At 40.8% G+C, this 11863-nt stretch overlaps 2 long non-coding RNA genes across 3 annotated transcripts; one reads left to right on the top strand and one right to left on the bottom strand.

Moving 5' to 3' along the window:
- Window positions 1-1260: 1260 nt before the first annotated feature.
- LOC129152440 (uncharacterized) lies at window positions 1261-1812 on the bottom strand. The gene is made up of 2 exons (XR_011521707.1): window positions 1545-1812; window positions 1261-1484 (listed from the first exon to the last, which is right to left on the bottom strand). It is a non-coding gene; the product is annotated as an uncharacterized lncRNA (long non-coding RNA).
- A 645-nt stretch (window positions 1813-2457) lies between these two features.
- On the top strand, window positions 2458-11317 carry LOC139072103 (uncharacterized). Of its 2 annotated transcripts, XR_011521709.1 has the most exons (4): window positions 2458-5059; window positions 5161-5384; window positions 5453-9295; window positions 9437-11317. It is a non-coding gene; the product is annotated as an uncharacterized lncRNA (long non-coding RNA). The 2 variants fall into 2 exon arrangements; XR_011521708.1 differs by having other exon boundaries at window positions 5453-11317.
- The last annotated feature ends 546 nt before the right edge of the window (window positions 11318-11863 follow it).

The following is an 11863-nucleotide window of genomic DNA, read 5'->3' on the forward strand; positions in this document are numbered from 1 at the left end:
CTACATGCATATAGCGAAGCACGAAGCAGATATCTGTGCAAGCGGTCAGATACAGATGCATTTAGTCAGCTGTCCTTTACTTTTATGACTGGAACTTCATTTGCCATAGTGATGAAGAGAATAAAGCATGAAATTATTTGTATTGCCGAGGTCCTCGTAAACTTTGCGCTTTAAACTTCATATAATCCCATATTAAGATTTTAAATTGGATTTTTCCAGCCTTTTTTACTATCATCTTTTTAAAGAGCGGGTCAATTGAGCCTCGGAGTCCTTCTCTACCCACGTATCAATTTTAAAAAATGCAACATTAGTAGGCGTTGCCTGGAGGACCGAGAGGGCGGAGCCGCGGCAGTGACGAAGACGACGGCTAACTAGACGATGCTAGCTCCCTTCACTCTATGCAGTTATTAGAAGTGGAGGATGTTTCTCCCCCTCCTTACCCAGACACTCGAGAAGAAAGGGACCAAGTCTATTTGGAGAAGACAAGCGGACCTGAGCCTTATTGTTGTGAGCTTGTGAGTTGCCTGTAACTCCCAGAACCGACCCAACAGAACCACCTCTGAACGTAAGTAGCCGTTAGCCATAGCATTGGATTAGCTGCAGGGTTTGTCTCCACGGCCCTGGAGAGCTACTATTCAGCATGTTTTAGAGGTTTATCTGCTTCAGCACACCTGGTTTTAATCAGCAACAAATAGCTGAGCTGCTTAACAGCTAATCTAACCTGTTAAAGCAGGGAAATCCACTGAAACGTGCTGGATAGCAGCTCTCCGGTAGCTCTGGGCTCAAGTTACAGTCTGCTGCATAAAGTTATGAAAATACCCCATGAGAAAATTATTCTGTAATGTGTTCAGCTCACTAAAACTGCCCTGATTTATTTATTTACTGATAACAGCTGCTCTCTTGGTTCTAGGTCCTCTGGTGTCTGCAGCTGGTCTCTGGTGTCTGTAGGTGGTCTCCACTGCTGGTGCCATCAGGATCAGGATCTTCCAGAAGAATGTGCCTTTCAATGACTCGTTCCTCCTTATTTGTTATATTAATTAAATAAATCTCAATTTATATATTTCCTGTTTTTGTTCATGTCCATAAATACTTAAACATGCTTGAAATTAAAACGAGCTTTTAACAGTGAGGTGCTAGTTTAATTCATCACAATAGAGCTAGTTAAACATGCATTGTGATAATTCAATTAATGTAATTTATAAATATCCATTAAAATATCAAAACTGGAATCAAAATGAGATATTTGGCAGCACAAAAAACTTGTCAAACACAATATTTATTATAATAATTGTAGGCAGACAGGAGACAGAGCTGATGGAGGTTCTCAGTCATCGAAGGATGGCTGAAGGCTTTCCAGGAACAGGAGATGTGGTGTTGTCTCTTCTCTCTCTATTCTGCCAGATGAGCTGATAGGTTACAGGTGTGTGAGGACATCCTCATGCTGTCATAACCAGATGACAGGAGTTATCAGGTGATCAGCCAGGCTAATGAGATGCAGAAAGAAAACAAATTCAGGACAGTGTACAATATGTGGTGTTGCTCACCTTATGTGCTCTTATAGAGTTATTAACGTGTGCCTGCCTCATGGTGTAGAGTCCATATTTTGCTGAGTGTCCTGCAATAATGCAGGTTATTAGTTAATTTACTTTTGATAGCAAAAACAAAATATTTAATGTAAAAGTTGTTTTCCAGGTGAATCAGCTCACACGTCACCACCAAGTGTCACGGGGGCAGAATCAGTAGCCTCCGTCATGATGTAATCACATACTTATTTAATTGTTAATATCTTAAAAATTCTGAAATGTTTTAATTTTTTTTTTTACCTTGAACAGTTCACTGAGCTTGCACCGTCACTGAGGTGGAAGCTGGAATCAACAGCAGACACCTCACACCTTGGTCTTTTCAGGGGGTGTGGCCGCTGCTCTGGGACCTTCTGGAAGATGAATTTTCATCATGGTCCCCGTGGGTCACCAGACACACTGCGGCTGTGAACTCCATTCTGGCTGGCTATGTAAAAACAAAGAAGCAGCACATTTAAAAATGTTTAAAAGAGCATAAAATCACGTGTAACAATAATCTTTAAAATAAATTAAAACTAGAAGGTAATAATAAAATGTTTACATAGAAGATTATTAAAAATAATTCACCTTTGCTACAGGGAAGGTTTCACATCAGCCTGGACAAGTGCATTCTTGCAGCTAAATCAGTCTGACAGCCAGTGTCTTGGGTAGATTTAGCCTGAAAAAATATATAAGCACATTGTTGTTGAGAGTTTATAAAGTCAGATAATATACAAAAGAAACTGTCCCATATAGGCGCTTTATAACATTCCTAGTGTGTGATCATTATAACGTAAAAGTCAGTCACACATGATGTGGAGAGCCTGAAATGCGACCTCCTGAACAGAATTCCTCACAGAACCTGGTCACAAGCTGGATTTCACGCTGTAATGCTGTCTGTCAACTAGTGCTGCGTTAGTTAGAGCCACTGTTGCAGAATTGCCGACTGACTAGCTAAAGGAAGTGAACCACGTCTCTCAAACTTTGCATTTAGGTAGGGAATTGTCTTTAGAAGATGTTAAAACGTTTATTTAGCTTACTCACCTCAGACTGGAGCCCACCGTGGTGGGGGAGCAGAGTCGGTGGGCTGCATCTAAATCGCGGAAGAGCCATGGTGGGCAGCCTCCCTCTTCAAACGGAGACGTGCAGAATCGCGGGTAAAATGCCCACAGAGTCACCGCAAGCATACTACACTACACCTACTCACCAATACTAACACGATATGGAGCACTAAACCCGAAATACTTTCCCAATTACACTAAAAGCCAAACACTAACTAAACTACAATATCAAACAGCCAAATCTAACACTAAATAAGTATTTATAACACTAAAAGATATGCTAAGACTAGGATATGCTAATGCTATATGCTAATGCTGAACTACCGCTGACCTCCTACACTCACTTGCAAATCCAACTCCCACTCGCCACAGGGTGTGGCCGAGACGCTCGTTGCTTTTATAACTTTGGCACGGAGCTGCTACGTAGTACTCTACTGGTTTACGTAGTACTTAACTCTTTAGCCACTGGCTAAAATTTATTCAAAATGACTCAAATTCTATGTTTTCAGCTGAAGGTGGCGCATTACTGTGGTTTTTAGACAGAATTTTTAATTTTTAAAGAAAATGCACCAAAATGCTAAAATAAAGAATGCACACATTTAAAACACTATTAGACACTCATTTATACAGTTCATCAGCAAAAAAAAGTTAATTTAGACGTTACTTGCTCTTTAAGGCGTGGGGCACTGTAAAAAAAACGTTCTAAATTATTATTTCTGATCTCACTTAACTTTCATGGACTCACCCATCTTGGCCCACAACGGGGATGGCTATTGTTGGTTTAGTGTCCAGCAAATAGAAGTGAATGGGTGTTTCTCAATGCCAAGGAACCTGGCCTTGATGTCCTGGCCCCGCCCCGGTTGCCTAGGAGATACGTGATCAGGAACCACCAAGACCTGTTCCAATGTTCATGTTCTACCGAGGCGTGTTCTCCATTTGTTAGCCGTTTAGCAAGGATACACAGGAGGTGTCTTGTAGTCTAGCCTTGGTCAAAAATTTCCCAGATTACACTGCAGTATTTTCAAAAGGATAGAGGATCAGGAGTCAGCAGCTACTTTGGGGCAAATTTCCTGTTTAAATGTAAGTGAACTAATTGTAGCTATCAGGCTGATATCTAAAATGTGTTTTTTGTCTATACAAAGCAGTTGTTGATGGTTGGTTAGTTGCTTAGTAGTTGCCGTTTCGGTGGCTAGCAGGTAGAAACTCGCTCACGTATTTAATTTAACCAATAGATACACAATTTAAAAAGTAAAAGGCTTGTTATATATTTTTATTGAAACTTATACAGCTTATACAATACTTATAAAATATAACGTTAGCTCACGTGGCACGTGGTGCCTTGACATTGAGAAACACCCTATGTCTTAGGGAGGAAGAACCCAGCTGTTAGCATTAGCAACTCCAACACACAGCAGAACTCCTTCAAACCTGTGGTATTTATGGAGATAAAACATCAATGTTGCAGAGCAGAGGCAGTGGTAGAGTTGCATTATTGTTAGCCAATCAGAGGTGAGATGTCCAAATATCAGGAAATAAGACTCTAAATCCTGTCATTTGAAGCTACTTTCTCCTCCAGCTGAATTCTCTGTGCTGACACAGGCACTTCTGGGCTTTTCCCCCAGAGTACGACTTAAGAGGCTGTCATTTCTACTGCAAATGTATTGATTAAATGAGTTTTCAACACCTTAAAGTCCTTTTCACCAAATAAATCTTATATTCCATGAACTGATGCAAATCTCACTTGTTATCTGCTGCCCCCTTTTTTAACTCACAGTAATACATTCAGCACAACCAGCTGTGGCATAATTAACTTCTCATTAGTGAAGGCAATAATGACAGTTTTGTAATCTTGCTTGCCCAGTCTCTCCTGTTGCAGCACATGTATTTCACCTCCCCGTGTTACCAACTTCACCAATGCCCTGCAGGAGGGATGATTCCACATCTATTAAAAAGCAAGCAAGGAAACAACAACTAGCTTCCTGTTGACATAGAGAACAGTAGACTCATCTTCTTGTAAATGAGCCCACGCTGAGTCATGAACAACTGATTCTTTCACTTTAGGTGTTTTTAATGAGCCATTAAAGGTGAAGGTGATCATGGGACACCACACACCTAAACACTTATGAATGAGGCACATCTACAGGGATGCTGATGGAGTATCTCTGATTACTTAGATAAGTATTGATACAACATTACAAAAGTATTTGTGATTAGATCATTTAAATGAGCTGGTTTCATAAACTTTATCAGATTAAGAGACCAGTATCTATTCAATATTTTAAATGTGTGTCATGAGCCGGGATGAGTACTCTTCACACCATTCACAATCTCTGAGTTTCTGATTGCAGGAGAGGGAGCAACAGCTGATCCTCATCAGCGGGCCGGCTTTATAAGGAGGAGGGTGATCATGCTGCGACGCCGGATGATTGCTACTAACTGGTAGTCTCTAGCCCTTCGAGTTTCGCTTGCCTTTCGATTCGTTTTGTGCTTGGTTTTTTGATGATACACTTAATGTGGATATTTTTGGATCCTTACCTCAGGTTGCTGCATCTTTGGACACTCTGCGATCTCTGGAAGAAGTTCTCCGGTTTGTTCATGTATCACCTCTCATTCAGCCGACCCGCTCTCCACCACGCTCACGCTCCCTCTCCAAATCAGCCTCCTCAATTCAATCCGTCAAACGCTCTTCCTCCTGGACTGCTATCTCGCTCTGGATATCACCCCGGCTCACTCCCCCTCCATTTTCCTGCTTCACTTCCGCATAGTAAGTCCTGACTCCAAACAATTCCTTCAAGACTACATCTCCCATACTCGCCTCTGTTTTCCCTGTAGACGCCGCTTCCTGATTCTCATCCGCTGGACCCCAGTGCACCCTTAGTTCTCCTGTTCAAAACTATTTTATTTTTTACCTTTTTACTCGCCTCGGTCTCTGATTCTGCATGTCTTGGGTTAAGCATCTACCTCAGAACATGACAATGTGCTTCTGAGAAAATTAGTACTGCTTGCAGACCACGTAACAGTAAAATGTGTTATATTTTAATAATGCAAATTGTGATTTAATAATAAGAAACACAATAAAAAAAACTAAAATGCCTAGCAAGCAAGGCCAAGACCAATTTGCAGTGTTCATGGATATATACAAACATAAATAATGGTAGCTGTAGCTGTAGAGTTATTCATGCAACTTGGGGAAATGGCAGAATATTCAAGTGATGCAAACATAAATTGGAGGTGAAAATGTTAATCAAAATGTGCTTGCATTAAGTTGTGAACATTTTTTAAAGTGATTTTTTTTCCCCCCTAGGAGCATTTTTGTCTTTGCTGTACTTGGACTAGTCATAATCTTGTCAAAACTAGTCAGTATTTATCCAAACTGAGAACAGTTAAGATTAGTGTGTATTGTGTTAATGCATTAACTCTGACCAATATGTCAGAAAAGACCAAACCTGACTTAAGTAAAAATAACATGATAGTGTAATTAGGATTCACTTTAACCAAATGTATAAACCATTAAACAAAGCATAAACTGATTTAGTTCATTTTCATTGTCAATCATTTAACCATTGGTCATTATCAGAGTTTAATTTTACCTAAGTTGCATTTGTATTAAGTTCTATATATATATATATATATATATACTCAAGACATGTTTATTTATTTACTGTAGCCTAATTATTTTTAAAATCATTATTGTTTTGATTTAAACAAACATACTTTTATTATGTTACTATTGTAATGTTTTTATTATTTGGAGGTTTATTTTACTATGTTCTTCCTTTTTGTGAATGTACCTTTATTTTTTTCCCATAAGTTGTGTTTTTTATTCATCATTGTTATACTTTTATTTTTCACCCCATACTTGATGAACAATGAAAAAATTAATATAAAACTAAAATGAGGATTAATAAAGAAATATATCTTCTGGTCCAAAAAAGTAAACACAGACTACCATTTTTGTCTTGTTTTAATAACACTGTATGCATAGTTTTACTCTTCATCAAAATCACCCAAGCTAGGCTCTTGGGGAAGAGGGAAAATTATAGAAAATAATCTGTAGAAGAATGTTCTGGACAGTGCTTGTCGTTGTTTTGGACTGTTGCAGTAACAAACATCCATTTGCATAAAGGAAATAAATTAATCTGCCCCTATTATATCCCCCAATCATGTTATGGTACATTTGTAACTGAAACTTGTGATAAATCATGACTTTGTGACTATGGAATCCAAGCCGTTAATGACAATTAAAATGCTTTTGTCATCTGGCAGCCATATTTAAGATACAGACTGTTCCTAATCTGTTCACAGAACCCCATTCAGAAAAGATTTGAGCTTTCCTTTTTAACGGCACATACGGTTCACCGGAGATCATATTTGAAAGGGTGAGGTTGTGTGCAGCTTTGATGGCTCACTAGACTCTGACAGGTGAACAGAATAAACAGCCATGCATGATTACTCTCACACCTACGTTAATGTTAGAAACCCCAATATAACTCACATGCATGTTGTTTTGGGCCTTAGGAGGATACCAGAGGAGCTATGCGTTTGTAGGCCTGAGGAGAACATGCAAACTTATAAAACGGGTTCAGTGAAATGAAGCACTTAGTGTTTAACAGATTTAAAGGCGTCAGTGCTATCCAGCAGAGCAGAAAGCTGGAGCTTGAGTGGTGCTAAAGGATTCAAAAGTTATTACATTGTCATAACTGAGTGCTGTTTATTCAATAACATTCTTTCTATTATCTTGTGTTAGAATGTGTCAGATAATGTCCGGTGTCAGAAGCTGGTGAAGCAAACAGGACTTCTAATCATAATGTGTTCAAGTTTCATGCCACAATAACACATAGATGCAAGTTTGACTTTGTTGCTAAAGGTCTTGAGTCCCACCCAGGTGGTGGTGAGGACATTGCTTTATTAAAAGTGTTGGATATGCAGTCATCCAGAAAACTGACATGCTCAAATTCATGCTTCTTCAATGCCAAGGAACCGTTAAAGGACCCGTTTTCCCCTTTTGTTTGTCATAAAACCATTTTTTTCATTTCAAATGTGAAAATAAACAACAATCAGATTTAAAAGTTCATTTCAACCCTTTTCATTTAAACTCAAGGGTGATGAAAATTATACAATTTCCTTCCTTTCCATTCATTACATTTTATAATCCTTTATTTTCTCATTTTAAAGTGACAGTGTGTATTTTCCCAGGCAATGGGGGCAGTGAATACCTAAATCTTTGCAAGAAAGCATTATTTTTGTGTTCAAATAAGACCTTACCAACAGACGGCCATTAGGGTAAAAAGTCCCTGTGAGTGCAACCTCCAGCAAAATAACAAGAACATCAGACTCCCTTTCATCACTGACGATGAGTGAAGTAGTGATGTGTCGGTCGTGAACGAGCCGGCTCTAAGAGCCGGCTCTTTGAAGTGAACGACGGGAGCCGGCTCGTCATTGGGAGCCGTCCCCTCCCCTCCCCCCTCCCCTTTTGCTTTGGTGAAAGCTACAGGCGATTGGTCAACATGTGTAACTGCGTGTCCAGACTGTCCACACACAGAGCAGTAGGGGCGGGGAAGAGGGAGGATCAGACTCAGACACACAGCAGAGCACATGTGGGTGGAGGGAGACGAGAGGGAATGAGGAGGAAAAAGACGAGCGAGAGAGAGGAGAGTGCGACGAAGACGGTGAGAAAATGAGCGCCAGCAGTCGGCAAGTGGAGATTTCTGAAAGTGTTCAGTTATTAAAGCCAAAGAAATGATAAATATTTGATATATGCATTTTTTTACATTAGTAAATCATTTTACATATAGTTTAGCATTATTTTGGTTATAAATAAACTCTACGCAACAGAAAATCTGAGGAGCCACTTGGGAGCCGAAAGAGCCGGCTCTTTTTGGTGAGATGAGCCAAAAGAACCGGCTCTCTAAAAAGAGCCGGAATTCCCATCACTAGAGTGAAGAGGTAAATGTGTAAAACAACATGTTTATTAATGCTGAAAGTTTTGTAACCATTTGTTACGAATCAGTAAATGCATTTTGTCCTCACAGGCTACCTTAGAAGCATCCAATATGACGTTGATCAGAAACTTAGACCCACTCCCATGTATTTTACAACAGATTTTTATGGTTTTAGGTTATGAAACCACCAATATCTTCAACAGCTGGGTATCTTGTCAACAACTTTTTTTCAAAATAGATTTTTTTTTCTGCTTCCAGCTCTTGGAGAGTACAGATGCTTTTTTCTCCTCTCCCTCCCTGCTCTTCCCAAGGCTCTTGTGTCCTGTCTGCCTGTGCATGGCTCTTCTCTGCATTTTTTCTGGAAAATGGAAATTATTAAACATGGATCTGGTCAGTTGGTCTTTCAACTCGATTGACAAAATATTTTCAAAGATGAGAGAGGGAGAAAGGGCTCCCGGATGCCCCTCTGGAACAGAGCCAGCTGGGTATATCATGGACTCCTGGAAACAGTGGAACTTGATCTGCCTGTCTCAACTGTCAGTAAAGGATTCTGAAAATGTCTGTCATGTTCATGAGCCAAGGTGAGTGCCCCTCTCCTCTAACCATCTCTGAGGCAATTTCCCACAGGTGAGGAGCGGAGGGGGCAGCAGGTGTGCCAAATCTCCAATCAGGAGTTCTGGTATAAAGGGAGGATGGAGACACCACACTATGCCAGATGATTGCACCAGTTTAGGTAGCCCAAGCCTCTTGTATTCGTTTGCTCGTTTTTGGTCGCTTGAAATTGTTATTGGATTTTTTGGATTTGAACTACGGACTGTTTCTGGATTACGCTTTTTGGATTCTCCTCCTAACCTTGTTTGTTTACTCCGTTCAGGGTAACTCCCCTCTACTCACTACTCTCGCTGCTTGAACCCCGGATCACCAGAACCACTTCCCATCCTCCTCTACTACACCTGCCCAGTTTACCTCCGCTGCCTCATCCAATTCAACCCGCTGTGCCTCCACCAGTGCTCACCTTGGCTTCCCACCTACCCCACATCTTGGATTAACATATGGACTAACGCCGTACGGCACACCCTCACTGGACTTCCCAGTGCACCTTTTGTTCCTTTTATTTAAATAAAAGAACTTTTCTTTAACTTACCCAGTGAAGTTGTGTTGATTCCGCATGTCTTGGGTTAAACATCTCCCTCGAGTCATGACAATGTCTGGATATTCGTCTGTTGGTGTCGGGATTTCTGCTGTTTGGCCTGAGCGGTTACCTGGCATACCGGAAAATTAACGAGCTTTTGAGGAATATTGGCTTAATCCCGGAGCTCAGGGATGGAATGCATCATGCTGTAAACTCACAGACTCAGATAATTGTGGAGATGAGTCGTAAGCTTGGAACTTTGGCTGAGATTCAGGCTCTGGCACAGAAGGTTGATTTGATCAAGGAGAGAGTTGACGGATTAGCATGGATTGGAATAGTTTGATAATGCCATTATTGGACCTGGAGGGGTTGAAGACCAACAGAACTCTAAGACAGAGAGGAAATTATCTCTGCCTGTACCCTAAAAAATCTTGCTATCTGAATCTGGTGCCCTTGAAGCATGTGAGGCTGAAGTGTAAACTCCCCTCAGAAGAAATGTGGAACGCTGCTGTCGCCATGGAAACTCTGTCTCCCTATCCCAGCCTGGGCGGGACTGTGACCGGTGAAGGCCGTGAAACCATCTCTAGGAGTCACTGTGCTCTCTAACCCAAATATCTCCCTCCCCTGTCCAAACGGAGGTGGTGAGCGCTGCTCTGCAGCTGCGCACTCTGAAGTGAGGAGAGTCCCAGAACCTTCCATCCCCACCTAGTGGAGACTTATGTTGTGTATCGTCTGAAGTCTGTGTGCATATCTGTCTGAGGTGTTTTTATTTATTTATTTATTTTTGCATAGCAAAGCTGCCCTCTCTGTCGGGGGTAACTCTGAAGTGCCTTTTTTTCTCTCTCCCTGATTCTATCCTCATATAAACCCTCTTGAACTATAACGGTAGTGCGATTCGTGTTGCAAATGACCACAGTCAACAATTCTTGTCATGTGTCTATGTATGTATGTCTGCTCTTGGAATTGTCTGTACTGAAACAATTGAATTTTCCTCCAGGATTAATAAAGTATTTTTGATTTAGAAATTGAAATCGAATTGAATCTTTTAATTAATTTACAACAACATTTTGATGGATATTTACAGAGATTAATGGTTGAAACTGCACATTGTCACTATAACCATATTTTTAATTATTTAAAAAAAATTCTTTTTACATTTTAAAATTTCTGTGTTTGTGAATTTTTAACTTGAGAGGTGCTATATAAAATATTGTTTTCTTTCTTACATACATATAATAATATTCTAGCCTGGCAAGCCATTCTATAAATGTGAATATATAGTCTGGCTATGGCTCTCAGTCCAGAGGCGTGATCTAATGTTGTCTTTCAAACTGTCTCCACATGCAACAAACAACCAACAAAAATTAGCAGCCCTTCCATAGGGGGCGCTAGGGCACTGCCCCACCAGTCTCAATGGAAGAAGAAGAAGAAGAAGAAGAAAGGAATCACAAAATATGTATAAAAACCATGAAATCTAATCTGCAGTTAGGTGTAGTTTTGAAAATGTTATTTCACACGACCGAATCGTGATGTATTTTCTGTTCCTTTCGGTCGTATCTATTATATGGTAATCTCTACCGTAGACCTACGCCAACTGGCGCATGTGTGCTGGATCCACCTCTAATACAAAGAATAGGAGAGCCTTTGGGCGCAGAGGTACTGCAACCAAAACCGGGTGGAGTCTCAGCTCAGCTCAGGAAGGTCACCCGGAACTGGAAGTTCTCCACAGTTCATCGTTCTTTTTTTTTAATCTCACCATTCTGAGTACACCTCATGTGGGGCAGCAGTAGCTCAACAGGTTGAGCGGGTTGTCCAGTAATCGGAAAGTTGCAAGTTCGATCCCGGCTCCAGACAGAGAGCTCTGCTATTGTGTCCTTGGGCAAGACACTTAACCCACCTTGCCTGCTGGTGGTGGTTGAAGGGGCTAGAGACGCTGGTGCTCAGCAGCCTCGCCTCCATCAGTGCATCCCAGGGCAGCTGTGGCTACATCGTAGCTCATCACCATCAGTGTGTGTGTGAATGGATGAATGATACACTGTAGTGTAAAGCGCTTTGGAGTCCTTACTCTGAGAGGCGCTATGCAAGTGCGGGTCATTTATCATGTTTTTTTATTATGAAGAACCAGACAATGAAGATATGAGGTGTCAGAGGCTTGGAAACACCTTCCAG

This window comes from Nothobranchius furzeri, chromosome 10 (genome assembly GCF_043380555.1).
Source record: "Nothobranchius furzeri strain GRZ-AD chromosome 10, NfurGRZ-RIMD1, whole genome shotgun sequence".
In the NCBI taxonomy this organism is placed as follows: domain Eukaryota; kingdom Metazoa; phylum Chordata; class Actinopteri; order Cyprinodontiformes; family Nothobranchiidae; genus Nothobranchius; species Nothobranchius furzeri.